The sequence below is a fragment of the Pipistrellus kuhlii genome, unplaced genomic scaffold (assembly GCF_014108245.1).
Source record: "Pipistrellus kuhlii isolate mPipKuh1 unplaced genomic scaffold, mPipKuh1.p scaffold_m20_p_15, whole genome shotgun sequence".
In the NCBI taxonomy this organism is placed as follows: domain Eukaryota; kingdom Metazoa; phylum Chordata; class Mammalia; order Chiroptera; family Vespertilionidae; genus Pipistrellus; species Pipistrellus kuhlii.
In genome coordinates this window covers 17949542-17959020 of record NW_023425460.1, presented here as the reverse complement: position 1 = coordinate 17959020, position 9479 = coordinate 17949542, and the positions used below count along the sequence as shown (strand labels likewise).

General features: G+C 38.5%; 1 pseudogene; it reads right to left on the bottom strand.

Moving 5' to 3' along the window:
* Window positions 1–210: 210 nt before the first annotated feature.
* LOC118719225 lies at window positions 211–759 on the bottom strand (annotated as a pseudogene).
* Between the last annotated feature and the right edge of the window lie 8720 nt (window positions 760–9479).

The window sequence follows — 9479 nt, the reverse complement described above, 5'->3', positions numbered from 1 at the left end:
TACTACTTTACCCAATTGTTTATTTATGAAGACTTAGCTTGTTGCCGTGTCTTGCTATTGTAAATAATGCATCAGTGAACATAAGAACACACATATATTTTCAAATTAGTGTTTTGAATTTATTGCTGAGTCATAAATTTAATTTTTCAAGGGCACATACTGACTGAAATCAAAACTTCTATCAGCATTTATTTTATGCTGAATTTACTCTCAAATTTTTGTTTTCTTAAATTTCTTCTGGGATATTGTTTTCTTTTGTGCAACCTCCTCTGCTGGTTTAGGAACTATCTGCTCTTTGGCAGTAAGGATCATTTTAGTGTGGCAGGGAAAGCTCATGCATGGGCTAGCCCACCCATGAGCTTTGTAACTTCTGTGCTGGATCTTGGACGTTTGTTTTTTCTTTTTACTCCTAGATGTGCTCAATGACCACAGAATATACATCTAAACCCTTCATTAAGCATTATTCCACATTGTTAAGCAAGTGCAGCAAAAATTCAGCACTCTCTTTGGGCCACCGACTCTTTGTCCAGCCCCACTGTTTGACCTTGGGACACTCACCAATTCCACCATTGTAATGGCAGAATGGCACACATTGCTTCTGTAAAGTGACATCCTTCAGACACTTGGTAGATTTTTGGGTATGCCTACCCCTGATGGCCTGGGCAGTTTCATGAGTGTTCTTAAAGTGAACATGAAGATTTAAACTTCTTGATTTGCATGAATTTGGGGGATATTCTGGCCAAGTGAATAGTGAATCATTTTCAGAAGTATTCACAGTCTGTTTTTAGGGAGAGCTATTTTTAATTAATTTATTTTTATCTTTTTTATTTTTATTTTTATTTTTTTAGAATTTTCATACTGTTTTTCATAGTGGCTGCACCACTTTTGTAATCCCACCAATAGAGCATGAGGGTTCCCTTTTCTCTACATCCTTGCCAACACTTGTTGTTTGTTGATACATTGATTATTGCCATTCTGACAAATGTGAGATGATATCTCATTGTGGATTTAATTTGCATTTCTCTGATGATTAGCAGTGTTGAGCATCTTTTCATATGTGTATTGGCCATTTGTATGTCCTTTTTGGAGAAATGTGTATTCAGGCCCTCTGCCCATTTTTTAATTGGAGTTTTAAGTTTTGGACATTAACCCCTTATTAGATGTATCATTGACAGATATTTTCTATTCAGAAGGTTGTTTTCTTTTCTTTCCTTTTTTTTTTTTTTTTTTTTTTTATGGATTCCTTTGCTGTGCTCAAACATTTTTTGTTTTTTTTTTTTTTTTTTTTTTTTTTTTTGTTAATCCCCACTGGAAGATATTTTTTCCATTGCTTTTTAGAGGAAGTGGAAATAAGGGGTAGAGACACAGAGAAAGAAATGCTAGTGTGAGAGAGAGACACCAATTGGTCACCTCCTGCATGCACTAAGGCCGAGGATCGAGCCTTCATTTGAGGTATTTGCGCTTGACTGAAATCAAACCCAGGAGCCAAACCAGCTAGGGTGCTGTGCTAAAACTTTGAATTTAATCTAATCCTATTTGTTGTTTTGTTTTTTCTTGCTCAAAAAGATAAAAAATAGTTACTAAGGGCCATGGTAAATAGTTTACTGCCTATGTTTGTTTCTAGAAGTTTTAAGGTTCCAGGTTTTAGATTTGAGTTTTTAATTCATTTTTATTTTGTTCTTATATAGGGTGTAAGAAAATGGTCTAATTTCATTATTTTGTATGTATTTCTCCAGTTCTCCATCATTTATTGAAGAGACTATCTTTACCACATTGTATATTTTTGCCTCCTTTGTCATAGATTAATTGACAATATAGGCATGGGTTTATTTCTGGGCTTTCTATTCTGTTTCTTTGATCTGTCTGTTTTTATGCCAGTACCATGCTGTTTTGATTATTATGGCCTTGTAGTATAATTTGACATTGGGTAGCATGATACTTCCAACTTTGATCTTCTTTCTCAAGATTGCTGTGTCTATTTGGAATCTTCAGTGGTTCCATATGAATTTTAGGAGTATTTGTTCTAGTTCTGTAAAAAATATCATTGGTGTTTTGGTAGAGATTGCTTTGAGTACTTTGGGTAGTATGGGCATTTTAATAAGGTTAATTCTTCCTGTCTATGAGCACAGTATATGCTTCCATTTCTTTGTGAGTTTTTTCAATTACTTTCTTCAATGTCTTTAATGTTCTGAGTTATAGGTCTTTTACCTCCTTGGTTAAATTTACTCCTAGGAGTGTATTTTTTTGTTTCTCTTTTCTGATAGTTTGCTATTGGTGTTTTTTAAAGAATATATTTTATTGACTTTTTTACAGAGAGGAAGGGAGAGGGAGAGAGAGTTAGAAACGTCAATCGGCTGCCTCCTGCACACCCCTACTGGGGATGTGCCCACAACCAAGGTACATGCCCTTGACTGGAATTGAACCTGAGACCCTTGAGTCCTGAGGCAGACGCTCTGTCTACTGAGCCAAACCAGTTATATATTGGTGTTTAATAATACAACCAATTTCTGAATATTACTTTTGTATCTAAATATTACTTTTGTATTACTTTTGTATCTACTTTACTGGATTCATTTATCAGTTGTAATAATTTTTTTGGGTGGAATTTTTAGGGTTCTCTCTATATGGCATCATGTTATCTGCAAATAATGACAATTTTGCTTCTTCCTTTCCAATTTGGATGCCTTTTATTACTTTCCTCATCTGATCTTTGTGGCTAGGACTTCTAATACTTTGTTGAATAAAAGTTGTGAAAGTAGACTTCTTTGTCTAGTTCCTATCTTAAGGAAAACAGATTTAGCTTTTCATTGTTGAGTATAATGTTAGCTGTGTGTTTGTCAAATGGCCTTTATTATGTTGAGGTATATTCTGTCTATCCTCATTTTGCTGAGAGTTTGTATCATAAATGGATGCTGTATTTTATCTAATGTTCTTTCTGGATCTGTTGATATAATCATACTTGGGGCCCAGTGCATGAATTGTGCACCTTGAAAGGAACTGTGTGTGGCAAGGCTGTGGTGGGCACAGGGGTGGGCCTTGGCCCATCCTCTGCACTCCTGCCCTCCCCTCCTGCCATGGATCCCACTCCCACCCCCACTGCTCCCATGCGCTAATGGCACTGGCCCCGCTTGCACTCCCTGATGGAGTAGAGTGATTGGGGCCAGTTCCAGTAGCAGGTGCAAGTGGGGCTGGGTGGGACTGCAGCATATAGGAGCAAAGAATTTTGAGTAATCATCAGAGGCTCACACTGATGACAGTGACCATCGCCCCACCTTGGTCTGGCGCCCCCACCTGCTTCATCATCCCACCATATTCTACACTCTGCCACCTGCTGCTGATGCCTGCCATGTTCCATGCACACCTCCTAGTGGTCAGCACATGTCATAGTGACTGGTTGTTCAATTGTCTCACCATTTGGTCTATTTGCATATTAGGGTTTTATATATGTATGTACATACACACACACACACACACACACACACACACACACACACGCTCTCACACTCTAGAGGCTTGATGCACAAAATTTGTAGAAGGGGCTTGCAGCTCTGACTTCATCTGGAAGGTTGTCTGGAAGGATGTTCAGAAGGTCATTCAGCTTTCTAGTCTAATTAGCATATTACACTTTCATTATTATAGATGATTTTTATTCTTCATTTTGTTTTGTGGTCTGTCATGTTATTTGTGTGTATCGAGTCAACCTTGTATTCTAGGAATTAATCTCACTTGATCATGGTGTATGATCTTATTAATGTATTGCTGAATTTGGTTTGCCCTTGTTTTGTTGAGGATTTTTGCATCAATTTTCAGCAGGGATATTGGTCTGTAATTTCTTTTCTTTTCTTTCTTTCTTTTTTTTTTTTTTTTTTTTTTGTAATGTCATTGTCTGGTTTTGGAATTCTGTCACTTATTAATTGTATGAATTTGGGTTAGTCATTTGATCTATTTGAGGCTTATATTTCTTGTTCAAAGTATAGAAAAAAAATGACCTGTACACCATTGGATTGTTAATAGAATTAAATCACAGTTACACTGCCTAAGTGTATGACCTTAGTAAAGTTATTAAAGTTTCTCATGGCTCAATTTTCTTATCTGTAAAATGGGGAATTATAGTACCCATTATATAAATAGGAATTTTGAGAGATAAAGTGCTAAGAATAGTGCCTGGCACACATAGTAAGCTCTATGTATCAAGCTCTATGTAAATGTTAGCTTCGTTGCTGTCCTTTGAATATGTGATAGCCATCTGTGTGCATTGGACTTTTTTTAAATTTTGATAAGGTGGGAAAGAGAGTCATTCTCCAGTTTGGTTATTCAGTGCAGGCTGGAATTCTGATGGGCTCCTGCATTTCCGAGAGCAGTGTGGAGGCTATTTAGAGACCACAGTTAACCATTTAATGTAACAGTTGAGGGAACCCAGTGCCACAAATTTTTGCTGAAAAAGAAAAAATCTTATAATGTCCCTTATATATTCTTAGGGACAAAATGCAGTAAATGTGTAAATGGGAGCAATCCTAGAAATAGATTCTGGTGAGGTCCATTTGGTGATACATAATTTTCTTGTTTTAAAGTCTAATTATCTTTGGAGATTTCTTTCCTACAGCCCTTAGTAAATGAGCCCCATCCTCCTATGTCCATGATTTATTTTTAGAGCAGGGAAAACAAACAAAAACCCCAAAGAAATAGATATATCCGTCTTGGGGTAAGGGGCTCAAAACGCGATGCAGCTCTATCTGTTCACAGGAAATAGCAGATAAAATGTCCCACAAGGGGCTCTTATCAAAGACTACCTCAGGAAGATTTACTCAATAGCCTTCCCAGACGTGCTCAATTCTTCTACATTCTCTGCTGCAATTTCCCATGTGTTTCAAAGTCAGCATCTTCAAGGACATTTAATTCAAGAAATGGGCAGCATTCGATTTTGGAGAACCTATTTTTAGCTCACAAAACTGTGTTGTCATTTCTTTTTTTTAGCTATCTTTAGTTCTTTCCTTGATCCTGGAAGAAGGTGGAGTTGTACAATCAGATTTTATTGGTACTTTTCTCCATCACACAGTTGATAAATTATTGAGAAGCCAGTTGGTCTATAAAAATGAAATACTCAGCCCATCCCTTTCCAGCATGCTGCTTGGACTGGCTCCACCTGCTGTGAACAGCTAGGGCCCTGCAGTTGGAAAAACAAAGCAAGTATCTTACACTTTTTAGGTTTGGTCCTTTGTAGGGGGATAGAGAGAAACAATGACCTGATACACTATTGGTTCTCTGGGTGCTGCTGAGGACCACGGATACAGTTAACTCTTTTATTGCCCCAAAAGGGTCTTTTGTTCATATGAGTGTCGGTGTTCATAGATTTTTGTACTCATATTTTAGTTGGCTCTTGTTTTGGACTCTAGTCAGAGATAGTCATAGCTTCCAATAATGGACAAGATTTTAAATTTTTTTCAGACTTTACTACAGTCATAAGCCTTGTTTGGGTCACATACTCCTTTGAGAATCTGATGTTATGAACTCCCTTCCCTTTTCTACCACCAACTGTACTTATATACGAACACACAAAAGACTTCAGAGTGTTCACGAATCCTCTGAGCACCAATTCCTCAACTCCTTATGGACCCATGCATCTTTCTTACTAGATCATATTTTCCCTGTGGTTTGTAAAAGCATATGTTTGATAATCTTATAATTTGTTGCTTTCTTCCCAAAATAGAAGATTCATTATTTCACTGAGACCTTGTCTTTTAAGTGATGGTAAAAATCAGCTGAATGTTTTTACAGAACAGGATCTAATTTTATTTTAGAACACCAGTCTTTCTCAAGTCTTAATATTGAATAGCTCAGGTTTTGAATCAGACACAGTGTTTTGTATTCCAAAATCTATAAGACTGTTTAAAAACTAAAATCCAGCTGAAACTGGTTTGGCTCAGTGGATAGAGCTTCGGTCTGTGGACTGGAAGGTCCCAGGTTTGATTCCGGTCAAGGGCATGTACATTGGTTGCTGGCATATCCCCCATGGGGGTGTGTGCAAGAGGCAGCTGGTCGATGTTTCTCTCTCATCGATGTTTCTAGCTCTCTATCCCTCTCTCTTCCTCTCTGTAAAAAATCAATAATATATATATATATATATATATATACCCTAAAATCCAGTTTAGTCTAGTTTTTTGTCGAACTTAAATTTGAATATACTTCAGCTAATCTGCCTACAGTGTAATATAATGCTAATTATTCTACCCACCTAATTATCTCTTAACATTATATTAAGATTTTATGAGAACCATAACTGGCTAGATTTTTGGTAAACTGATGTTAACTTGTTTGAACTAGAGGTATGAAGGATTCCTTACTCTACATGAACTTATACATGCTGACATTGATAGACACATAAGTGTAGTTTCTAGAAGGGGCTTTGTCATTAACAGGCAGTTATAGCTATCTAAGTCTTGCTTCTTATTTCTGGGCAGGAAATATTTAGCCTTATAAGCATCCACTAAGGTGCTTCATTCTTTGACTTAATGTTTTATGTTGCATATTGTATACTTGTCTGCCTTTAGCCTCTGGATTCAATCATAAAAACTGGCATCTGCTTTTTGCTATTGCTGTGTTGATCTGTTTATAGGCTGTCACCTTCCTCTCTCTCCTTGCTCTGAACAGTGTCACCAGGGCTTACTGACCAAGCCAGTGAAGCGTCATCCCTTAGTGCATAATCCTCATAGATCTAATGGTCACCATTTCTATGGCATAATCAGAATCTCTAAACAAGTCACCATAGGAACTGTGCTTTGTGTGATGCCAAGTGGTTAAATTTCCAGTTTTCCATGAGCTAAGGATGCTTTTTACTTCTTTTACAGAGAGAGAGAGAGAGAGAGAGAGAGAGAGAGAGAGAGAGAGAGAGAGAGAGAGAGAGAGAGAGAGAGAGAGAGAGAGAAGAAACATTGAGTTGTTCTACTTATTTATGCATTCATTGGTTGCTTATTTCTTGTATGCTCCCTAACCAGAGATTCAACCCACAATCTTGGTGTATCAGGACAGTGTTCTAACCAACTGAGCTACCTGGCCAGGGCTAAAGATGCCTTTCTTTTCTGTGGTTGAGTTGACCTAGTAAGACCATGGCCTAAGATTCCAGGCTTTAGTCTTTAGGTAGATGTGAGTTTAAATTCATCTGTAATACCAAATATTGTAATTATCCATGTGGCTTATCTTTACCTGTCTTATTGGGTTATTCTAAGATTGGAGATAGTATCTGTAAAGCACATCTTAGGTGCTTAATGAATGTAGCTGTTCTTACTATGATATTCTAATAAAAATCCCTACCTTTGAAATAGTAAAGGGAACCAGAAGGTTTGACTTACACAAATGTAAAGTAGCAGAATATTTGATGTTGGGCTGGAAGAGCTCATCACGGTAAGACAGGGAGAAGACAAGGACCTCTGGCATTAGGAAATGCAGTTCTCATGTGGGAACAGTGCCTCCTTAGAAACACTTAGTCCAGGATTCTAAGGGTTGGATCATCCAAGGTGAAAGCTTCTTTTACTTAGAAAAGATACAGGTGAGGAGAAGAAGAGATCATTAGCTACAAGTAGATGACCCCACTGGTTTTAAAAAATAAAACTCCCATCGAATTGTACCAGGAGTGCAAATAGACTGCCTATGGTGATGACAGATAGGGAGATAATGACTTTTTTTTTTTTATCTCTTGTGGCTTCACAAAAGACATTAAGAAAAATGTTTTTAGTTTTTCTGAGTGGAAAAAAAAAAGCATAGCATTCTTACCAGAATTCTGCTCTTATTGTGGTTTAAAGTTGATTGCTTGGTCTTTGAGACTTTAGTCTCCTTTGGGGAGCTAGTGACAATTTCTCTAACTTCCCACATGGAATTAATGATGAGCAAAGAGGTGTATGTAGGTCTCATTGGATATTCTGTTCACATCATGAAAGGAGGACTCAGCACCAGGCCTGGGAAAGATTTGGGGCTGTTCTTGTCTGAACTTACATAGGAGCAGGTTGTCTCAACCCAGTGTCCCATACCCGGAAGAGGAAGGGGCACCATGGATTCCTGAGGATTAAAAAAATTTAACTCTGACTGTGGCCCACATTCAAATTAGGTCTACCTATTTTGTATTTATTATCAGTGGGCTCAGTAATGGCTTGTTAAAAATCCAGGTGCCTCCTTGAGAAACAGCTATTTCATTCAGTGTTTGCTTAACTGACCAGGATGGACTGTTGAGTTATCTTGGCCATAGATCCTGCCTCATACTCAGCTCAGAGGAGTGGGAAGAGTGGTTTCACACAGGCAGCTCAGCTGGTTCACTTCTGAAGAACTGAAATGCTGTAAGTTCTTGTTGTCTGAGCTATTGCAGATGGCTTCTTTTCTTGCCTCTCACCCTGCTCTGTGGCTTACGCAGATACATACTCTTTCTGTGCTTAAGATCCAGGGATGCTAATGTTCCCACTAATTAGTGAGTATTTGCCGGGATGATTGCATATGGCTGTGCAGGTTGAATAGGGCACAACCTCGGGGGGTGCTGTTCACATGACTGCAATGTGCTTGGTGCCCAGGAATTGAGCACCGCCTGGCTTGCAAACCATTCATAGAAGCTCTAATACCCACTTTAATTGCAGAGTGGCAAGGGTTAGGAATTCTCTTTCTTATGGTAATTGCACTTATTCTAGCAGAAAAGGGTGGTCTGGTCTTTGAGTTCATGCAGAATAGCAGCAGTCAAAAGTCCTTGTTCCAGGATTCCTAGAAATTGTGTTATATCTCTGTTCTCTATGCTGGTTCCCAGAAACTTTTATCCACCAGGAACTGTATGGTTCTGGCTCAGGGCCAAACTGCTAAAATTCTGCAAGTTTCCTCCTAGTTTCTCTCAATGAATTAGTCCCTTGAAGGACTTGAATGAGAAGGCTCCTAAACTACTGGTCAACTGATGGGGCTGGGGGATAAGGCTGCACTGGAACTGGTTTGCCTCACAGACCTCTCCACCTGCTGTTTCAGCCAGGGCTCTCTACATTAGAAGACACAGAAAATCACTCTCAAAGCTTAAATAGAAATAAAGAGGATATACTGGCTCATTTTACTAAAAAGTATATGGTTATGTCTGGCTTCAGGTGCTGGAATGATGTCATTAGAACCTAGTCTTACTCTTCTCTCCTCCTCTGCTCACTTCTCTATCTCTCAGTTCTGCTTTCTCCTGTGTTGGCCTTAATCCCAAGCAGGTCTGCATCTGGTGGTCCCCAGCATCCCCAGGCATATCTTCTACAAGTTTAGTAATCCCAGGGGTAAGGAACTCTAAAGTTATAAAAGCACAACAAACCCAACCCAACCCAACTCACACTGAACCAAAACAACATAAAAAATCCAGATAGAGTTTTTCTGGTCTGGTTTGGGTTATGGACTCATTGCTAAATCAATTGCTGTGGCCAAGGGAATGGAATCCTGTGATTGACCAGACTGGGCTCATGTGCCCATTCGATTAATGGTTAGGG